The following is a 24,186-nucleotide window of genomic DNA, read 5'->3' on the forward strand; positions in this document are numbered from 1 at the left end:
ATCAGAGGAGAGACACTTTAGAGAGGTGAACGTCAGATCTGGGCTTGTGTTTTGCAAACGTTTTATCCAGGGACCCACTTTTGATCTATTAGTTGTGACAAGAGCGAAATTTGTTGGAAATTATATTAATAAATTTGGAGGCGGAAACAGACTTGTTTTATCTTTTCATCAGTAAAACAAACAGGCTTTCATATTAGATGTGAACTGCAAATATACATATTCAAAAACAGACATACTTCAATTTATTAGCAGCCCTGATAAAATTCCCTCTGACCCCTCTGTGGGTCACAAATCAGTGTTTAAGTATGACTGTAGCATCAAATAGAAACCAAGCATTCATATCACACAAGTTTCTCTCCCTGAGGCTTCGTGCACTTATCTAAGCCTGCTGCCAGGTGCCATATGAGCTCATTTATAACTAATAACATTGATTTATAGTATTAAACATGACGGTAATATTCTGGCAATAATGAATGCTGACAATTCTCTTCTCAGTCTGAGGTTATTTTGGCATCTCTCATCTGGTCTCATCAGTCTCACATTTAATTAAAAAGAAAAAGACAAATAAAGAAATCAGAAACTGAGCACAGCAGATTTATAAGCCGACTTTGGTGGTAGAATGTCCTGTGTGTCATTAAGACACTCGTGTCCGTGGGTGACATGGTACATGGTGACAATATTACTTTATACTATTAGTGACAGAAAAAATACAATGATGGTGCAAAAATGAATGAACGATGAGTTATGTTGTTATTCTTATTTGTTTCAAGAACATATCCCATTAGCCTATATTTGTGCAAGTTTGCGCCATGCACATGTCTTACAAATGAGCAGTAACCATGGAAACAGTCGATTATTACTGAAACATTTATGATACTCCAAAAAATAATTAATAATAAAACAATATTTATTTTGTTAAGTCTGTCACACTGGATTTAACAGAACGTGTTTTGATCATTGTTTTGGTAACATATAATAATATATCTCTTTTTTAATAATCAGTCTCTTCTCCATTGGCTCCTGATGCTGAGGAGGAACGCAGTAAAATGCTAAGCGCATTGTCTAATTTAAATGGCTCTTGTGTTCATCAGGTTTTCAAAGCTCTCATAATGTCAACAACTGCCAATCAAAGCAGCTCTAAATGTCGGAGCTAAACAGTCGCTAGAAACCTACCTGGGGAGAATGCAACAGATGTGTCGTGCATGATGCATAATGAGGGTGTGCATGTCAGAGAAAAATGATTCCACAGCTCATTTACTTTCCATCTTTCCCGCAGCACTGCTGTATTCAAAGCTCAGGCCAGCAAAGAAAGTAATGGGAGTGCAGCGGGCGAAACACACCACTTTCTTCTCTTCCACACAAGCTCTGGCTGGGAGGCCACAATAATGGCCTCCATCCTTTATCATCACCTTCCTTTCTCCAGCAACCTTTGCCTAATCCGCAGCTGATTCATACTGTTCGTCTTTGTCACACTGTTCTCTCTAATGTTTTGCATAGTCTCACTATTCACATTTTCCACCCCCTCCTGCTCCCCTTTGTCACCTGTCTGCTTCTCAATTTGTCCCTCACATCCCATTATCCCCGCCCCCCCCCCCCCTCTCTCTCCGCTGCAGGTGTTTGACAGTCATGCTGCCGTCATAGGGCAGCTGTTCTATTTTAATCTTACACTTGTGTTCAGGAGCAGACGCCCACGTGGTCTCTTCTCTTGGCTCAATATCACTTTCTATTGACTTGTTTTAGCCGCCAGAAGTCTTACTAATCATCTATTGTCAATTGTCTCCTTAACATGTAGCAGATAATTAATTACTGAAAGGCAATATTAGTTTAACAGCTTCTGATTTCAATCCAGATATAAATACAGCTGCGCACATTCAATTTCATCTCTGCATTTAAGCCTCCTTGCACATTTAGGAGCAGCGGGCTGCTGCCAAGCGTCCCGGAAGCCGCTTGGGGTTCGGTGTCTCACTTAAGGACACTTAAACAATCGGACAACCACCAACCTTGTGGTTTACAATCGACCCGCTGTGCCCACCGAGCTGCAATCATTTCTGTAAAAAATGATCAGACAAGATCACGATGTTGCTGCCTAGGAAACTGCTCGCGTACTAGACAACCAAATCGCCATGGATACAGATATTTCAGTTGCCATGCAGTTGAGATTCAGCACTTGGTAATGGCTCTGGCTCCTCTGGTACTTCTACACAGAAAATCCCTTTGGAAAGACGATGCGATCACAACTGCATCTTTTCTTTTAAATAAAAAATTACAAAAAAGTTTGAAAAAATATTTGAGTTTGAGTTACAGTAGGTGTTTTGAATTCATGAGCACGGTTTTCAAAAGGATTTTTATAGTCGAACCGTTGTATCTAATGTAAAAACATTCATTTGAGACTCTCCCTCCGAGAACAATGACAGCAAGTGTAGTTACAAAAGCCCCCGAAAACAACATCAACAATGTTAATGGTCAAGTAGTCAAATTAAATTAAATGGTTGAAAGGAGGAAGTAAAATGATGTTGTTATGGAGCAACAAAGGGAGGAGGTCGGCTGATTGTGATTCTGATTCTGATAGACGATGGGTTCTCTTCCCTTCTCTAAACCCAACCAAGTTGTGCTTGTGCTGAACCAACCCTCAACTACAGTGTTGATCACATTTCCTAAAATATTCATTTCCTAAAAGTGATTCATTTTGGAAGGAAGAAATTATTTTTGTTATGAGAAACGTATCCTCTGTATGTTGGATAGTGTACATTTTGTAGACAGATTTACACGTTCTGCTCTGATGCTATTTCATATTTAATACAATATACTAGCTCTTAGTAATAATTAATTAAGAGTGTACAAATTGAACCCATTTCCTTGTAATTATTAACAAATGATCACGTCCTCACAGTTACATACAGTATATGTTTTCCTTCCAGTAAATCATTGTATGCAGCAAAGTGGTGCACATGTTGCTCTAGTTTAAAAACCAATTTGCATGATTTGGGTTTATATATTCAGTTCTGCACAAACTTCCCAATTTCTGTCTCTGTTTTTGTGTTTTCTCGCTCTGTACAGCAACCGGTCGCTGAAATCAATCAAGTCTGAGAATAGTTGTGGGAAATGTGAACGTTGTTGCAGAGTCTCAGTCTTATCTCACATCTGTCTCGACAACAGGCGACGCTTCAAAGCCAGTAGAAGCGATGGGAAACACTTAGCAACAAGAACAACTGGACTCGGGCTGCAGGGATTTTAAAATCCTAACCGGCTACAGGAAAACATATTTTTGGACCAAAGGACATCATGTGGCGGCCTCGCAAATTTTAAACCATTGTGTAGTTTCCGAGGCTGGCTCTCTTCCTGGGAGCTTGGGAGCCACAGACGACCTCAATACATTTCATGCTCACACGTGAATTCATTGGGAATTCATTGGCCAAAAAAGATACTACGACGTCCTGTGTTATTGCCTCGCAGTGACAAAAAAGCAGAAGGCCAAACCAGTGTGAAGGAGAACATTACCAGATTACCCAGGACAAACATTGGTACCAAGATAGATAGATAGATAGATAGATACTTTATTGATCCCTCAAGAGGGACATTTTGGTATCACAGCAGCATGTACAGGGAAGAAAATAGAATAAAAAGATACACATTATATACAATATAATAAGATAGAAATATTAAATTATTAAATAAAATAAAATAAACTAAAACTGAAACAAAAGAATAACCTTCCAAAAGAGACAATAATAATAATTTGTAAAAGGAGAAGAGGAAGAGCAGCAACTTCACAGCAGTACAGGGTTATTATTGTCATTATTTGGCCAGGGATGATTTATTGTAAAGTGTTATTGCACTGGGCACTGTTACTTAATAATCTACTGAGGCCTGAGTAAGGTGATAATGTGAAATAACCCACGATGGAAACTTTCGATCCCTAAGCTGTTTTTCTTAATCACATTCTGATCTAACTAACCACAGATCTACAGTCACAGAGCCGTCATCATCTTTATTAATAGATGAAAATCTGAGACCCAGCCAACGTACGCCGTGAAGGTTCAGTATGTTCAATTTAACCTGCCAGCTACCTGGAACCAAAGGAATGATTGTTCTCTGCAGCGGGGAGGAAATCTGGAGACAGATCCACCGTATCAAACGTTTACTGAACTACACGGCATCGGACTGCACAGTGATTAACACCGTCAACTCCGCCCTGCGAGGCCTGTCTATTGTTTTTAATTCTTCATTGCTCACAGCCGCGTATCCTGCAGCCCTCTGTAACGGCTGTTTGCATGTTCCCTTCCCTTTTTGTCGGTCTTTTGCTCTCATAATCGTCAAAACGCTGAGGGCTCAGAGGTTTTCCTCTTTGAACACAAAACAGGAAGTCAGGAATACCTTCACGCTCACATACATACGGCCAAACATAGAGGTTTATTCCCATCGCTCACGCGTTCACACCTTTTGCATTTAACCCGGGAACCGTTCAAGCGACTCAAGCCTCTTGTCTGACACGTACTGTGTGAAAGGCTGCCGGTGCTCGTGTAGGTGAGACCCCCCCCCCTTCAGAGGGAACACAGCTGGCCAGCTGTCGTACATGAATGCAGCAAATTAGAAATGAAAATGGATTGTATTGAAATATAAATACAGTGTTATTATTCTACCCAACAAACACACACACACACACAAATGGAAATCTGCACAGCTGCAAGCTGGGGAATATTAATGATTGAATGAAAAGCAAATCATGAAATATGCGATCAAAAGAAGGCACACGCCTGAGCAAAGACGCTTGGTCCAAGGTGATTACATTGAGATGTTTCTTTGTGTTGTATTTGCAGTTTTGATGACATGAAGAGGCGTCGTGTGTGCGTGTGCACACGGTGTTTTTGTGTGCGCATGTGTGCACGGGTGCATTATGCCATTGTTTAGGGGTAGAAATACATTTCCTGTTCAAAATTCCAGGATGGACTCCCCTCTGGGAGCTTCCCTGTTTATCTTTTGAGGAGCACACACACACACACACACACACACACAGGCGGGGCGACACAATGCCTGACGTTACCTCTAGGTCTCCCTGACCTTTAACTCACCTCGCCTTTCCCCTTTTCCTCCCTCACCCGCCTCTCCCTCTGTGCATACTTCTCCATCTTTCCTCCTACTGGCTCATCCCGTGTCCCTTCACTGGCTCCTGTCCTTTCCCATGACCTCTTTTCCTCTTCTGTGTCTTTCACCCTTAAAAAGGTCACCTTGAGCAGTGTGTGTGTGTGTGTGTGTGTGTGTGTGTGTGTGTGTGTGTTTGAAACTGTGCCAGACTACGTAATACACATGGCGAGAGAGTCGCTTTCTGTGAATCTCAAAAGTGCATGTATAAATATTTTAAATATTAATTTCTTACTATTCTAGTTTCCAAAGAGCAGGAACTGTCATCGGATCTGAGGGGAACTGAAATAAGCAGCAGGGACATTTGATGAGATCTGACCGGTTTTACTCACCAAAGCGCTTTTATATGACCCGTGATAAGCATGAAGGTGTGTTTGAGTTGTTGACAGGAAGTGTTCACGGGAAGGATGCGGGAGTCGAGGAGTTCTTTCCTGTCCATTGGAGTTATAAATCTTGCATGCTTGTGTGCATGTCCTGCGGGGCAACAGTGTGTGCTAAAGAGAGAAACTGATTACTGAGAGCTGGTGCTTTTTTAGCAGAGTGACAAAGGCAAAGTAAACTGAGTGGTCGACTGAGTGTCTTTCCTTTAAATCCCCATTCATTGTTTAAACTGCTTATCCTGCTCAAAGTTCTGGTTGAGAGGCAAATTAATCTGCTGCTTTTTGAAAATAAATAAATCCTTTAAAACATTTGCTGAGTACAAATGTTCTAACATTGTCACAAGTTAAATAACTGTTTAGGTGCGAAATGTTCCTCCATGTAGACAAACTACGTCACACTCACACAAACACCGAGTGTGTCTGTCGGCTGGTTTTCAGCAGTTGTACTGTGCATATTTAGAGCTTGGCCCCTTTCACATTGTCACATCGTTTGTCATTCCAAACACATGTTTATAAAAATATTGATTACAGCTGCATAGTCTGTTGAATGTAAAGACAGACGTTTCGTAATCGCTGCACGTAAAAAAGGACACTTTAGCGTTTATGTGCAGTGTGCAAAGCTGCTCGGTACTCGCACTCAAGGCCACTCCACCCTCCATCATCCCATGACGTTGGCTGGCTTTATTCATACCAAAGTATAAACAACTCATCATTACACAGAAGCCCTGCTGTCACAGGAGCAACTGGCAGAGACCCTTGGTTGGATGAAATACACGGTGCATTGTTTGAGGGAATGTAATTCAACAATTGTAACCCTGATGGTGTGATCGTAATATGGAACAAGCCCAGAAACTGTAATTACAAGTTGGCAGGATGGGTCTATTACTAGAGTAAGCTAATTTGTTGCCTTTGGAAAATTAAACAATGTGTGAGATCTGAGAGATAAAAGAGAAGGAAAAACGTAAAACTAAACTTAAAATTCTCAAGAGGGGTCGTGCATCAGATGTTATTGCGTCCATTAAAACCCGGCATTGTCTCCACTGTGAATAGTTCCAACACTCCTCTGGGGAGATCTTTCAAGCAGGTAATTGCGTAATAAGCGCGATGGCTTAATGCATATTGCGTGTATTTATGTGCATTTTGCTTCCCTGGCAGAGTGGGAGACTTGCGCACCAGCTTTAAATTCACAAACTCTAACACGACTGCAGGCGACCATTTGTTCCTCGCTCGGTGTTTTTCACCCCGCAATAGGAAGCTGTCCATGCTTTTATCTCATCATGTCAGGTCTTTGGTGCTGGCTTGTTCTCCTGCCTGCGTCAGTAAACACTGACCTGGATGCAGCTGCTGCACAATGCTGCTGCCGGGCTTCTGACCAAACACTTCCCCGGGTCCCACATGGCCCCGTGACTCGTCCCCTTTTCATCAGGAAAATACTCATTCTTTTCATATTGATTAGCACCATCAGGCAACGAGGACGGAATGATTGAGTCCCCACGGGGCTGGATGGGCGAAGTCTAACCTTAAAGTGTCAGTCGATAAAGTGGAAGACGTAGAACCTGGACATTTTATGTATTTCTTATATTCTCGTTTCAGACATTTTGTGCATGAAGAACATTCTCTACTTGAAAGGTCTACAAATTCTTTTTTTCTACTGTAGTTTTTCTACTGAGGGACAATGACATATTCCTCCTTCCTACATTTTGTGTGGAAATCCTACACGAGCCAGTGACGGATGATGTTAAATTGATTGCTGTTTGAGGTGAAAAGACGAGGTGAAACAAAAGACACAAAAACAGTATTTTGTTTCATTACATCTTTGTCCTTCACGGCCCATTATGTTTGCCACGTTGAGTGTATTCGCCAAACACATTACCACTGAGAGCGACGTAACTAATCGCCCGCTGCCCTCGTCTTTCACGAAATAGTGAAGAAAAAAGAGAAGGACGAGGTCACGGATGGTGAAGGTGGTCGAGGAAGAAGATGTGATGAAGATATGAGAGGATGAGGAAGAAGAGGAGGGGACAACCAGGCTTATTTCTAATGAGGCTAACTTTGCACTGGCAACGGGGCACCAGACACTCAATCAATGCTCGCCCCAGAGGTCACACACACACACACACACACACACACACACACACACACACACACACACACACACACACACACACACACACACAGCATGACAGAGTGTTGCCTGAGGCCATAATTCTGACTAAAGGATTCCTGCCACAGACACACACACACACACACACACACACACACACACAGCGGACCGGACAGGAAGCTCGCTGTGACAGAACATAAATTACTGATCAAACACTGTGTTGCCACCAGCTTGAGGACTAATCTACTGGAGCCGCAGCCGGCGTTTGTTAAACTCGACAGAAGAAACACGTCTGCTTTGTTGCGTCTGTCACACTTTTGCTTCAATTTGAGTAGAAAGCAGGAAACGCTCGATAAACTCTGACATTTAAATGCATTCTTCTGACTAAAGGGTAAAAGCTAAATATATTAGGGTGTAAATGAATTAAACCATGCCCAACACATGCTCGCATGCGTTTCAAACACTGACACACACAAACACACACACACATTCAGGCACAAAATCCCCGGTGAGGTCCACTTAGCTGATTGGAGAAGAAGTCATTGATTTGGAGTTTAGTGATGGATGGCAGCTGCTGTACATGCACCTCCCCTCCCTCACGCACACTCATTGACACAAAACCAGTAAACCTTAATATAATTAATCACATAATTGTACTTTTTTTAATAACTTTGTATCTTGCCCACGGCCGCCTTATCAGGGACTTGCAGAAGTACTTACTGTAATAACTGTATCTCCTGTGTGTAGCAGGGATATTTGGGTTGAATACGAGTATTATTCTGAGGAGGCACAATAAATTATTCCATGCACCCGTCAGAAATGAACAAGTGTAATGCAGATGTCATCTACTTTTCCAAGCTGCCTCAGCAACACTTTAATACAGTGAACCCGCAGCAGGCACAGACGTGTCGTATTTTGACCAAAACAACAGTGCTGGTGTGAGTGTGTGTCCTCTGAGTGTGCACAATCAGAAATAGAGATGGTTGTCGGGCCATTAGGTGTCTGTCACAAACATTCTCACACACAATCAGGGTCGATCACCCGAACCCCTTTTTTTTTATCATTGCTGTGTAACTGTAACTGTGTTAATATTAGTTTGATGTTTGTGTTTGAACGACACACTCCGCCTGATGTCACAGTGAGGTTAACGTGTTTGAAGAGCGACTGCACAGTCGACCGCACAATCGATTACACGTTTGTTTCAAAGGTGTACATTGTGTGCGTTGTGCGCAGTGAGTCTCCGCACATGCAGCTCATTACACACACACACACACGTCCGCACAAATAATCACAAATGCAACATTTCATGGAGGAAAGAAGTGAGAGAAAGCAATCTGTTGAATATTAGTTTAAGGTTTGCTGCAATGCGGATAGCGCACAACACAAAACATGCAGCACGCACAGGGGTGTGTGCGCACCAGCAAGGCAGAATGGCACAATGTGACACACGTCTCCCAAACCGATCTGAATATTAACCACAACTGTGATCAATTCACCAATTATGGATTCATGTCATTAGTGAAGCAAAGAGCAGGCAGAGCAGAAAGGCTGAGAGGCAAAGGAAAGGGACCGAGGAAGAGGAAGTGGGAGAAGGAGACAAAAGGGAAAAAGGTGGAGGGATCAGGGTGAAAAGAGAGCGGGACGAAGCGATTGATGTATGGCGGGCGTTGGAGTAAAGGAGGACTCGTTGGGTGGGGGCGCATGTCGATGTAACTAAAAAGGTCGATGAGGGAGGCAACAGGGATCAACTGGAATGAGGGACCAGAATGTATTGAATCGGGTGGAAACGTTAGAGGGAACATGGATGATGTAACGAAAGAAAGATATCTGAAATTATATATTTAGGAAACAGCAGCGTTGTCTGTGAGTCTTACTTGACAATACCTGTGTTTGACTGTTCTCCCCCTCTGCAATGATAGCGACAACTTTTTCAAGGTGTTTGCTTGAGATAGCAGGAAGTAGCATTATGAGCGGGGTGACATTTCAACTGGTATTTGAAGCCTTTTAAAAAAGAACAGGTTGCGTTACACTTGGCTGAAATCGGACTGGGGGGGTAACTACTGAAGGAGCATTGGCTGCAGGCAAAGAGAGAGACTGGCGTGTGCACAAATGATTAGAAACTCGTCAACTCTGTGACATCAACATTTGGTTTTGCGAGAGAAAAGGATGAAGAGAGCGGCTGAAAAAACATGAAAAAACTCACAGCTATAGAATAATTAGAACAACTTCCAGCTCTTTACTGGAGCAACTAACCCCTAATGTCTGTATGATCGTTGTGTTAGTTGTGTTTTCACAAAGATGCTGCTAGGTATTACTAAAAAGCTTCATTTTACCGATGGTATCCTTGAGGCTGCGCTCACACCAAATCAGGCCTGGCGGCCATTAGCGTGGTCAGTGTCGCTCCGTGTTGAACTGACAGAGGGCCAAAGTGAGGGGCCACATGTGAAACATATTGTCACATTCCATTGGGATTTGGTCATTAATGCAGCTCTTCTTCGTGGGCGTCTTCCGGCGTGATGTTGGGTTATTCTGTACTGTATTGTGTACATATTGTGCATTTTGTATTCTGGACATAATACTGTATACCATATGTTTAGTATGTAACCTTACCTGCTGCTGCTACACACAAATCCCCCCTGGGAATGAATAAAGTAAAGTACATCCACCTATCTATCTATCTAAAGTCTATAATTTGAGTTATTAAGTAAAATAAGTAATTTAGTTGAAGCGTTTAGCAATGAAATTTATATGCATGCGTGTGTGTGTGCGTGTGCGTGTGCGTGTTGGGGCATCTCTCCTCCAGTCCAGCTGGTATGTGACAATGATGCCATGGCAACAGAGGAAAGCATCGCAGCCAAAATGTCTGTTAGCAGACTTGAAGATATGACTTTCCTTCTGTCCACCTCTTTTATTCTTGATTCTCTTTATCTCTGTTCATCTGTCTATTTCTGTCTGTACAATAATCTATTAATCTGAGACCTACAATTCTGCCCAATCTGTCGATCTGTCTGCTCTTCTGTCAGTGAATGATCGATCTTCCTGTTCATCCACCTTTTCATTGATCCACCCCCCATCTTCCTGTCAATCTTGTTTTATCCAAATTGCTGTGTATCTATCTGTTGTATCATTGCCGTTCATTGCTGTGAGTGGCTGTCTGCATTGGTCTCTTACCTTAAATACGAACATCCAAGAACATCAGGAGGAAGAGACGCAAATGGGAGAGAAAGAAAGAAAGAAACATATTAGATATAATGTATATGTACAATTGTTTATCATTAACAGAATGACGGTTGGCAGAAAATGTATTTGAATAGTCAAATACAAATAGTATGCACAAGATTTTTTTTTAATTTGTAATTTAATGGATTGGCCTCGAGGGAAAAGAGCATTCATGTGCACATTATTAGTTCAATACAACTCCACAGGATGAACGAAGACAAGAGGAGAGAGCAGATTAAATAAATATACATATACACATGGAACTTTATATGGTGTAGATGAAAGGGCCCCCTCCCTCGCCTTGCCTTAAGGTCAAAGGTGTCAGAGCTGTACTGATGATGAGGTCATCATGTCATCACACACACTTCCACATTGGAGGAACGCCGCCCACTTCCTTTTAACCTCAAAGCACACACTGTTCAAACACACTCTGACACACATACACAGGGTTTTATACGGTGGTAATCATCATTACCAACGTAGACACACACGTGCCTATCTGTGTTTGTACTTAGATACGTGTGTTTGTTTGTTTATTCTGACTGTGGTTCTTTCTGTAAGGGTTTATTGGTGTGTGTGTGTGTGTGTGTGTGTGTGAGCGTGTGCCTATCATTTCCTTTTGCATGTTGAATGTCACACTGCGGCCCTATAATCTAACACCTGTTGCATCTATGTGTATGTGTGTGTGTAGCTCCACAGAAAAGCCAATACGGCAGGGTCAGCTCTGCAGAAAATGGTCCATTGAGCAGCAATTGCATTCCGCTGCCAACGACTCTCAGCTTGACTCTTGCCTTTTTCTATGCAGCTTTACGTAAACCGCTGAGCCCACACACACCCGCATGGACACAGATACACACACAGATACACACTTGGATGAGTGGATAAAAGGGAGAGACTGAGAGCAAGAGTGGAGGAGGTGTGACTAATCTTCTCTTCCTCTGTTTGGAAAGAGTGGAGGAGATGAGCGAGGGCTGTAAAATCATTTTGACAGGCAGGATTAAGACACTAACACACACACTTACACGCACGTGCGCAGGTATGCTTTCCTTCTTACACCCACAGAAGATAACATCTCTTACAAACACCCACATTTTCCCTTCCACATACATTCTAACACGTCTATACATATATATTCTTCTACGCAAATAAGTATACAGAATACTTTACACCTGGTATCAACATGCCTCTCCTCTGCAAACTGTGCAGAGATCTGATGCTGCAGGATTATATTTGCATTTGCCACGCCATTCAGACTCTCTATGTTTTAGCAAGATTGTCACTTTTGGTTGAAATATAAGCCCCGTTAAAGACTCCGTATCATTGAATTTTCATATCTGGCGCGGGACCAGAATAATGTTCTTTTTTTTGGTAAATGTGGGTAAGTGGAAAACTCAGTTGAACCAGTTAAAGGGAATACGTTTGAAGACTGAATCAAACTGAGCATAACAGCCACAACACTGGGCCCTTTTTTGGCTGACAGCAGCAGCCCGTTGAATTCAAACTGCTGATGCTGCAAACTGGTCTGAATGAGTGAATTTAACTAAATGTTTCGTCGGGTTCTGATGAATTAATTGTTGTCAAGACTCAAAAACTACGTAAAAATATATCTGAAAAGAAATGACACAAATCTTTACAATACTTAGGTACCTAAAGGCTGAACTCTCCACTTCCCTGTTAAATGGATTTACATTTTGAAAACTTCAATACACAGCATAGGACATTATCACTGCAGCGCATACGTTTGATATGGCTGCCACAGCACTTTGCAACAGCAGAGCAATTTGTTCTGGTCACAGTAGGATAGCCGTTTACAATATCTCTGTTCCACGAGGCTTTGTTTGTACCTTAGCATGGAACCGCAGCAGCACGAGAACTCCACTAACGGCGCACAAGCTTCAGTACCAGCATGCACAGAGACCTCCACGCTGCAGAAAAACAACATCTACTGCAAAAGGGCACGAAGCTAAAAGACATAAGTCAACTCAAATTAATACCCGTGGACCACTTCATTGCCTTTAAAACGATCCATGTAAAGAAAAAGGTCGAGTAATAAAAGCATTGTAATGAAACAAATGTCGAGTATTGTAGGATATTAGAAATAAACTGACGACCCTGTTCATAAATTAATAAAATGCATATAGTGTACACCAGAATACAGCCGTGATTCTGAAACTGTGTAATCAATAAAGTAATGACAATATTGTAAAACCACTGTAATTCTGTAACTGTAATCGAATAACATCAATGTACAGTTATGATTGAATTTAAACAACTGGTATTGACTGAGAGACATTTGAAATCCGAGTTACATTGAACTCACCAGAAGACAGTGGACACCAACTTTCACACCTTTACAGATCGGTATAAATACGTGTAGGCAACCATTGTTCTAGAGTTCGCTGGTGGGGGCAACAAACAGGCACTAGGGATGGTCAAAGGACTGACCTGGGGTCGGTTGGTTGCAGAGACCAGTGGCTCCTCAACTGAGATGTTCTTTTTACCACAACACCATCTCTTTTATTAAATCCATTTGATTTTAACCTTTCAATCTGCGATGCCCTTTGTCCGTCAGGCGTTTCTTCATTTTGAACACAACAGCATCGTGTAAACTCGCTGACACAACCGGCGTGCACCAGTGCGGATGGCTGCCCAATTTTCTGACACAAGAAAATGATTGGGCATAATGTACAAAAGATAAAACAGTGATGAGCATGCAGAAACAAGGTCTCCTGGTCCCTCTTGTCAGCGGATGGCGACTCGACATGACAGTGAGCCGGCGCGCACAATAGGGAGGCTTTGACACTGAAGCAGCCAGATGGAATACGGCCATCGTATTAAGATGCCTTCTGTGGAAAAATGCTTATTACATAAAAAAAAGAAAAGAATTTGGATCTCTTCTACGTCGCATGATACGAAATTTACCCCAAAAATTAGCCGGGAAACTTTAGGAAAAATTGAGTTTGGCAACGCAGCGTGAGCTTATGAAGTAGGAGGTTAAACTGACAGAAGACACAAGTATATTCCACCCGCTACTCACACACACACACACACGCACACACACGGGCATCCTGTCCATCGCTCACTGACACTGTTGCCAGGGTAAAAAGGCCGTGTGTCTGTTTCCTGTCGGATCGGTCAAAGAACAAAGACATTACGCTCCGCAGTCATCGCATCTCTGATGTTCAACCTGCGTGTGTGTGCGCCAGTGTGTTTGTCAGGGTTTCTACGCGGGCACTAGCTTGTGTTGGAAACCAAATTGAGCGAAATGGAAAAACTGGGAAATATTTTCATATAATATTAAAGTGATGGAAGATGAAATGAAAAAAAAACCCTCAGCGCGCAAAGTATTTCCGACTGCTCTCAGATAGAGTTTCCGTGAGGCCTCGACGCTGAGCTCCCCCCATATAAATTAGGGTGATTATTTTGGAGCTTTCTCGGAATCTCCCCCCCCGACCGGACCCGAGAGAGATGGAAAAGAGAAGAGAGGGACGAGAGAAGATGAATGCAAAACGAGGTCTGCTGTTCTCATTCTATGAAAAGGATAACAGGACGTCTCAGAGAGGAATCAAACGTTCCTGCAAATACCCAAACGAGGGACACTCAACGCACATTCAAACACTTCTGCTTAAAAGACTCGTGCATTGTCTCCCCAGGGTATGAGTGTTTGTCTAGCTTGTGTCACCACGCACCTTTCTACCCATCTGCTGCTGTTGACCTGTGACACAGAAAGGCGGCTGCAGCACACACCTGATGGGCGCGTTTACAGGTGTTTACATCTCTGTCGGGGGGGGGGATTTTGTCACCACGATAACGTCGCAACCGCGCGAAATGCAGCAAAGCCTTTGTGGTTGAGATGAAAACGAAGGCCGAACTCCAGAGATGGGCATGGGCTGAGTGGCTGCAGGGATACATTCCTGAGAGGCTTTGCACTTACCAAATGTTTCACAACGTTCAATGAGAGCAAAATGTTTCGCAGTGAAGGTAAAAACCTTGATGCAATTCTCAAGGCTTTTATCGAGCGGCAACGCAGAAAATAATGACATCCCTTCAGGGCTTGACATGGATAAATGTGTTTTGATCTACGCTTTTTGAGATTGTTGTTGGAATGCGTTCAGGTTTAGAGGTCAGTATTTCAGGGGGAGGATGTGGACAATTAGGCTTTTAGAGGGAAGCAAAGACGAACTCCGGCTTCCATCGTTTCTCAAAATTAACAAGCACTCTCTCTCTCTTTCTTAGTAAAAAACATTAAAGAAAAAGATTTGGTTTGAGAGTTACCGGGAAATTTGTCATGGGCGTTCAAGGGAACCGTGTACATTCATAGAATAGAATAGAACGGCAATAGAACAGTAGTCGTTTGACTACTGGTACTAAAGGTACATTTCTGAGATAAATACTCTGTAGGCTTCGCAGAAGGTCCCGCGTGTCTTACGTGTCTTTAGAGTTTTGATGGATCAAGATGTATCTATTCTATTCAGGGTCATCAACACAAGCTTTAGAGAAGTACCTAAAACAAAGCCCCTCTTTGCATCTCTCATTGTAAATATTTATTTTTGTCTGAGGAGAAGAAGCTGCTGTTTTTCACCAGTGGTTTGAATGTGTTGGGCTCCGTTGCTCGCTGTTTTTCTGTAGAAACACTGTATGACGGGATGAGTCAGACTCAGTTTGAGACAAGGGACTCCAGAATTACAGAGCTGTATTTATATTGGAACAGGAAGAGGTCGTCCTAAATCTGCACCGTGGGCCGCTTTCGGGACATTCCTCAAAACTCTCAAACATATTTTGTGTTTTTTATGGACAGAATTCAGGGAATTAGCGGAACAACGGGAACCTAAATGGTTCAACCAGATTCTGGCTTTGAATTTCTGTCGAAAATCTCCCCGGCTGTTTAAAACCTGCAGTGAAACGGAGCTCAGCGCGTCGTTCGGCGCTCTGATCCGAAGGTTAGCGTGACTCAGAGGTCAGCGTAGTTCACTCCGCTCATAGCCGAGCTGCTACTAATCTTTTACGCCCACAGAACCCCCCACTCGCTTTTAGATATCTGCGCGAGGGCGGCGGCGCCACGGAAGGTAAAATTAGGATGTGCGGAACGCAGGAACAATCATTTACATAACTATATCTATCAGAATGCTGCACTGAAAGGAAGGCGAGAGGGTGCTGATTGAATCTTCCCTGTGCCCTGATTATTCTTTGTTTGAATAACTCTTACACGCACACACACACACACACACACGCACATTATTATGCTAGAATAACCTGCCATCATGGCATCCATCAGTCGACTATACCCAGGCCATACATTTCTTCCTATCTTTCCAATCCATTCTGTTCCTAAGGTGACAGCAGTTTTACATTCTGATTGGCCGTTTCTACGGTAACTGACCGATGACTAACTGGGATACGCTTCTTTTTTTCCCCACTAACTCCCTCCTCCCTCATTGCTGGCTGCTGGTGACATTATTTTGTTGAAGGGGAAAAAATAAGTGTCACAGACATTCTAGTTTGGTGTCAACACACTGTTTAGCTGACGCTCTTGCAGAGAGAGTTAGCAGCATAACAGCAGTTAGAATGGCCCGGAGAACTGCACACGGGCAGACGGGATTGAGTTAAAATGGCCGGCAGGTCAGACACACACACGGTGGTCGCCCTGAAGGTTGACGACTCTGAGGTGGTAAACAGAAAGACGATGTACAAGTGAGCATTACATTCATACCAGGATAGATTTGTTTATACATATATATATTGTAATTTAAACATAATGATCATATAATCATGATTATATCCACAGCAATCAAGATTTCCAAAAATATTGTTACTTAGTCCTCCAATAAAGTTGACAGGCGCCTCCTTTTTAATGCCAAACAAAATCCTGCCTTAATTCAAAGCACGAGAAAGTTGTTTTTCAAGAGTCAATTTTCACCAAAGTTCCAGCTCCGATTCCAAGTAACACCGAGCTCAGGAGAGAATCTTCAACAGGTTGGGTTCCTCTTCATTATGAGTTCAATTGGTGATATGTTATTATTGGATTAAAGAGAAGCAGAACATTGACCGATTCCTTTTTGGTGGTCACATTCCTCCATCATCTCTGTGTCTGATTGCTAAATGATCAAATATCATCAGTATGTGTGTGACACACAGAGAGAGTAGTGATTATCCAAACTACGTGCAGGTTTTCAAAGTGGATCTTGGGTTTTGTCCACGAGCACCTCTCAGCCAACCACAAACTGCTCTTCTCTTCTGTCCCTGCTCCTCCCCTCCTCCATCCCGCTCTCTCTCCAGCTCTCGTGCGCCCACTCACACTAATTTACAAAGAAAAACACACAGATGAAGTGGGATGGGAACTGGTGAGAGGGGATAACACAAGGAGAATAACAGCTCCTGTGGCAGTTTGCACACAGACTGTACCACCACGGACTGCTAATTCAAAGGATCTTGTCATAACAACCTTGGACACTTTGTTTTTTCTGTGTTTCCCTGTGGCAAAGACAGATTTTTGACTTTCACCAAAGATTTTTGTTTGTACGGATCTAATAAGTATACATATTTCCTCTCTATCGCTCTTCTATGTTATGTTTGTTAAGTTATCTTTATTTAAGTGTCCGCAGGTAAAAGCATGTGCAGCCAAAGAGAGACTCACAGAACGGGAGAGAAAGAAAGACGCGTTTTCTTCGCTGTAGCAGATTTGCTTCGCCCAGTTTGTATGGAGGAGTTTGTGTCTACTGCTGGCGTATTTTCACGCCTACATGCCCTTTGTTTGAAGACGTTTGTGCTGATCTCTTCCCCACAATTTACTGTGAGCTGCAGTTTTACTTTCACTTTGATCAGTGTCAGCATGTATCATTAGGAAACAGTGAACAATGTACCCGAGGTTAGAGGACCATTAGGAATCTGACAAAATAATTGCATTGTAATTCCCCAAAAACTGACGCACACATTTTGCCAAGCAGCTTATTAGCAGTCAAACAGAGGTGTGTCGCCCTTTACCAATGCCACACAATGTATTCAATAAATTTGCAGTCAAATCTGCGATGAAGGGAAGGAAATAGGAATGAAATTGCTCATGTAGCCTTTCTTACAGTCTGGATTTTACTCTGGAGACCACGCAAAGGTTCTTGAATCTCGACAGATAAGTGATCAGCTCTGTTTGGCTGTAGGGACATAAGTGCTTTGAGCTACAATCCATAGCCCAGCGTGTAAAGCATGCTAAAATAGCTGATTTGCACCCGGCAATGGAACACTACGAAAGCCTCAACCTTTCTACGTGAATACAGGGACCACATTCAACGACAAACCATTTAACGGTTTGTCAAAACAGAAATAAACAGTCAGACGATCACACGGGTAATTTTACATCATCCGGGGACGATTGGTGCCAATCCATCCAACTGGTAAAAACATATTTTAGTCTGGAAGTCAAACTGGTGGATGCGATCCATCGATAATATAACTCAAAATTAACTGTATGTCCTGCATTTCATTTAAAACACACAGTATCACATTCAGATGTCTCACTTCAAATCCACAGCTCGTCTGAAGGAGTTTACAAGAATCTAAACTTTCTCAATGTTTTAGGCTCATTTAACAGCTATTAGGAGTGCACGGCCCCCCTAAAGCAGTCAAATGAACCTCAGCGAAACACTCAGCATCTGTCTTTTTTTTGCTTCCTCCAAAAACAGCTGCATCTCACCACGTTCTCCCAGTGGGTGAGTTGGGAGGGTTTGGGGGAGGTTGGGGAGGGGTGGCGCAGAGAACGGAATAACTGAGACACGAAATAGAAGAGATGGACTGAAAGGGGAGAAAGATTGGCAGGTAGAAATGGGTCAATAACGCTCGCAGAGACAATGAGGGAGATCAAATGGCTCAGCTTTGCCTGAAAAGCATAAAAGATTTAATTTCCTGGTCAAACACGCGTGGAGGCATTTTAGTGGCCGAGGGCGAAGGCGCCACGCCACTAATATTGTTTTATCAGCCTCAATAACCAAAACAAACACACATCATCCCAATGGAGCCTTTGTGTGCCTCTCATCTACACAAGCCCTTTGTGTAGACACACACACACACACACACACACACTAGCACACGTGCAGAAATACGCAGAGGCTCAGCATAGCTTAGCCCTCCTTTCTTGTGCTAACTGACAATTTGGCTCCGTCATTTCCATGGTAACGCAGAAGAGGATTGCCTGTGGAGGTATGTTGACATGTTTAAATATATACTGGCGCTTTCTCTCACAAACACACACACATACACACACACACACGGTCGTATGTGTTACTCACACAGGACTGGAGATTCTCAAGTGTGGAGATTCTCATTTCAGACAAGAGGAAATCATCCTTTCTGCCTTTTTTGAATTACTCCATTCCTTGCATCACATGCTTGAATTAGTGTGTGTGTGTGTGTGTGTGTGTGTGTGTGTGTGTGTGTGTGAATGTCCCATTTCTGATTGAGCAGAGGCCAATTCACATGTGACAGCGACATGCAAATAATAACAATGCTCTTAACAATATTCTTTCTTCTTCTGCCCTTCGTAAGAATCCCTGACCTTCTTCTGTCCGCGTGTCTTTGACTTTAATATAACAGTCAATCTAATCCCTCAACCTCTCCCGTGGTCCCCGTCCTCCTCCTCCCCTCCAATCTTCACTGAATTGTGTGGAAAGTGTGAACGTCCAAAATGAATCCTTTTCGAAGCATTGCCTGCGATATTTTATGCTTTTCATTAGTTTATTCAACTGTATCCTGTGATTAAAATATAGTGAAGAGAACAACAATTTCTGCTGGAATTCTACCAGATTTCTTTTTTTTTAGTTCCTAGTATCGGAAAATAGGAACAATATAAAACACACTGTCACAGTGTCATTATTCATGCGTTCGCTTGTGCATGTATAGTTGTGTGTGCGCGTGTCTGTGTGTGTGCGTGTGTGTGTGACAGGCGGCAGCTGTGGCGTCTGTTAGCGCTCCCTGTGATTAAATCATAAATAATTAAAGCTTTGAAAGAGACAGAAAACGAAGGGGTGGAAGCGTAATAGCGTTCTCTGAGGGTGTGCAAATGATTGCTTAAACAAGCCCTGACATATAATGTACGTGTGCGTTCAGATGGTTTGTTAGGGTTAGTTACATTCCATTTGACTCTTGCGTTGTTCCTAAAGTGAATCGGAGTCTGGCTAACGCTTCGGGCCGAGAAGAAGGTGATTGAGTTTGTGGAAATAAAAACAACTAATGAACAAAAGTGGAATGAAATTGCCAAATCCAATGTTTCTGTTTGGTTCTGAGTAACTCTTAAGGCTGTTTTTGTTTCTGCAGAGACGTCCAGTTTGCGGCTACGTGGGTTCGATGAAAATAGAACATTAATAGTTGGTGTATCGATGGCACGTCTGCTCTCTCTCCCAGCCGGCCCTTCAAACCACAGCCGAAGCATCGGCATAACACACTAGTTGTGTAACACCCCCCCTCCCGGCTCTCTCTCCCCTCACCTCCCACATCACCACTTCATCCGAGTGAAAAGCGCCACAGCTGCCGTCCAACGTTAACGTTCTAATTGTATCCGGTATATTAATGCCGAAACATCAGCAGTGTCTCTCACCCCCGATTCCAGATGTGACACTCCTCTCCTATCTCCCCCTTTTTTTAATTGTCTTTGTTGTCGCCTCTCGTGCGTCAAGGACGCGCTGCGTACCGATTTGCATCCCTCCACTTCCCCAAAGTTCCCGCTGCACGCCTGCCCTCAGCACCTGTCCTCCGTTTGCTCTCCCTCGTCCCTCTGCACTCGCCCTCTTCTTGTCCCGTCCTGTCCACACGCCTTCGTCTCTCCCCTTCTCACAGTTAAGAGGTTCTCAGTCATTACCGTCAATCCCTCTGAGGTGCATTTACTCCGGCACGGATATCCACTTGCAGGTTTTTGAATGAGTGTGTTTGTCTGTGTGGATTCACATTGACTTGTGGTTTTATACATCATTAATAATTCAAAATGGTGTGCTGGACGTCCCCGATTTAGTTTGCACGCATTACCTTGATGAAATGAAATCATCCCTAACGTCTAAACTAAACTTAAAAATTAAAAATTTAGAACTTTTTTTTTTATTACATTCAATGCCACTGATTTTAAAAGACTTTTTGTCACCCCTATTATTTGAGTCTGATTATCATTATCATTAGTTTTTTTTGTGAATGGGGTTTCGATAGATTGACCTGATCCTCCCAAAAGACGAGCTCAAAAACCTCCAGAGAAAAACATCTCAGAACTGACAAGAATGAATGAATCCAAACTAAATGATCTTGTTTTTATGAGCCAAGTAAAATAAAACAAACAAATTAGAGTAAAGGAGGCGTGAAGGTGGTGCACAAACAAAAAGCTACTGATTCTTAGATCCCCAAATTAGTTCACTGAGCCACCAGTTGTGCCCCTTCGCAGTGACACACACACCTACACACAGACCAACACAAAAGCGACATGACTTATCGGTCAGGTTGGGAGTGAACGGACCCAAAAGGGACCTGAGATATCGTCTATGAAACTGGACGGAGAAACGTATCACTAAGTGCTTCTTCTCCCTGCTGGTGATGGAGACGGGAGATACAGCAGAAAGTAATGGAGGCCCGGCCGCTCCGATGTGAGCATTCACTAGGGAGCCGAGCCGGAGGTGAATCTTGGCTGTTTCAATCTTACAGACAGACATTACAAGCTGCTCCCTGAAGAGAGACATTTCATGGCTCCCTCGGTTTATGGAATACAGAAAAGGGGAGAAGTGACAGAACTGAGAAGGCACAAGTTCTGGAGAAAAACAAGAGCTTAAAAGAGTCATAATGATGGTTTTTATTAATGCTTTGGTCCCACAACTACCCCAAATCCCCAATACCTAATGCTGCTGCCACGTACACAATAGAGCTTTTGATTAAGTTCTTTTTCCTCCCGGGCAGCAATTATGATTTCTTTTAATTTCATTACGTTCAACTGTGCATTTCCCCATTGTGGGACTAATAAAGGAATATCTTATCTAACTTGCAAAGATTTGAGTCTATCAAAGGAAATCTTTAGAGTGCAACATGTTGGGCAAAATGTAACTTTGGTATGGTAGAATTTATTTGCAATGTTTTATTGACAACTGACAAGAGTTAGTGGTTATTTTGTTTTGGCTGTTGCTTTTTTTTGTTTGTTTCAGAAGTCAACTCACTAAAAGAAATGTGTGAATTCTTGATTTCTTTTGATCCATCACACTAGAAAAAGCTTGTTAAACATTTATGTCCAAATGTATAGTACACAATATGTATTTAATCTCACATGTGCTATGAAAACAATAACAATAATGCATTTAAGATGAGAAAGCTCCAATAAACAACCATGCAGACAGATCGTAATGAGTCTAGTGACGGTCCAAAATGAAGCTAATTAAATGTTCTCTGTGATGGATTACCTATCTGAAGCATGTGTGTTGATTGCCATGTGCCAGCAGGAACTGAAACCAGCGGCTGCCTGGAGGGAACTAAATTAATCTTGCACGCTTTGAAAAAATAAGTCTCTCATCTAATCTGCCCTGTAAAGAAATGTGCAAAACCACCTGATGTTCCTTCCCAGAATGATAATATTTTCATTCATTCATAAACTATACATTTACTTTGACAAATACTTCAGGGATTTAACAGGGAGTCTAAGTTAAATATTCACAGCCTACATTACTGTCACACAGAAAAAGCATAAAAACCTTTTCTCAAACGATTCACTTTATATTTTCATCTGAATGAATTGGTATAAAAAAGGAAATCTGTCAAGTATAAATGCTTTTATCAGGATTTGACTAATGTGTGATCATTCAGTGGAACGGCCTCTGAAAGTGAATCCTTTGGCTACAGGTTATTACTTTAATCAGGATTTTAAACATAAAAGATGTTACTTCCTGTGTTTTCGACATGCACAGGGCACATGCAAGAAGACGCCATGCATTACGTCCCTCGTCTTTTGCTTAGTGTCCTCTTCATCCCTCTTTCCTAACACCCGTTGCCACCTGTCCCTGTGTGTTCTCTCCCTCGATCGCTCTGCTGGACCTCCCTCGCCAGACCTCTCCTAAATACCTCTTGTTGGTCTGCCAAATACACACACACATACACAGATAGATGGATACATGCAAAATAGAAACACATTTACGCCCTGCGGTGCTGCGGGCATGCGGGTGTTTTATTATTGTAAAGATACTATGCAAATACATTTTGCATGTTCTAGCCTCGCTGCTTGTGCGTCTTTTTGTCTGTGAGCATGCACACGCGTGTGTTTGTTCCCGACTGTTTGAGCCTGTGCACTTGTCCCCTCGTGAAAAATGTGTTAGCGTGTGTGTTTTTTATAACCGCTGTGTATCGGAAATACCTTCACACCCTCGGCCCGACAGATGCTATGGCAGCTAATGTTGCGCTGCGCCTCTCGCTCTCTCACGGCCTTCGGCTACTTAGATACAAACACAACCACAATATTCCCTCAATTTACACACACAAACATGCAGACACACACATGCTTCGTTGGTACCATCATCAGCATCATCATTTATACCAGCATAGCCAGAGGGACATGCTGGGGATAGAGAAGGCGGGGAATAGAAACGGAAGTGAAGTTATTAAAAACACATGTATTTTCTCATTCGAACCGATGTTCCACTTTATTGATCTGCCCTCCCGTGTCCCTCCTTCCTTTGTGCGCTCTTCTCCTCCTTCCCTCTTTCTCTCTCTGTTCCACACAGTCTGCCCGAGTTCTGGTGTCGGATCCCTCATCCATATTCAGTGCCGAGGCCATCTGTGTGCCTCCAATATGCATGGACCAGCCTGCCGGAGCCTCGCTGCCAAGCTCACAGCCAGCCAGTGTTCCAAGAGAATGCCTGTGTCATTTTGAATTTAAGTACAGCCCATTTGCTTTTGTCTATGCATTTTGCGGCGTGTGTCACGTTTAATTATTCTTATTTTGTTGCTTTGGCCGAACCCTGCTTGTAGCCTGACGTAGACGCCCTGAAAAAACGATGGGACTGAATCTGCAAAGTGACGTGTGACTTCCTGTCACGTGGTTGTATTCTGTCAGTGGTTGGTATGAAGTTTTATCCACGTCAGAAATTTACTGACATCACCCTGCAGCATCTTTCACTACGTCAAAGAAATATTCTTTGGTCCAGTGAGGGGTTGCTGAATGAATACATAAACAACAGCGCAGGGGTACTGACAAAATGCATGCTTTTATTTAACATGGAAGATATTGCTGAGTAGAGTTCAAAGCCTTTTTCTGACAAGAAATAATAAGGAATTATTGCACCTCATGAACAAGGGAAAAACGTGCCGTGATATCTTTATTTCTGCTGACTCCAGCACATCACAATA

General features: G+C 42.7%; 1 protein-coding gene across 3 annotated transcripts in view; it reads right to left on the bottom strand.

Moving 5' to 3' along the window:
- Positions 1 to 24,186, bottom strand: part of pde2a (phosphodiesterase 2A) — a 106,540-nt gene that overhangs the window by 33,343 nt on the left and 49,011 nt on the right. The gene's annotated exons all lie outside the window — the stretch shown is intronic.

This window comes from Gasterosteus aculeatus, chromosome 1, assembly GCF_964276395.1.
Source record: "Gasterosteus aculeatus chromosome 1, fGasAcu3.hap1.1, whole genome shotgun sequence".
NCBI classification, from domain to species: domain Eukaryota; kingdom Metazoa; phylum Chordata; class Actinopteri; order Perciformes; family Gasterosteidae; genus Gasterosteus; species Gasterosteus aculeatus.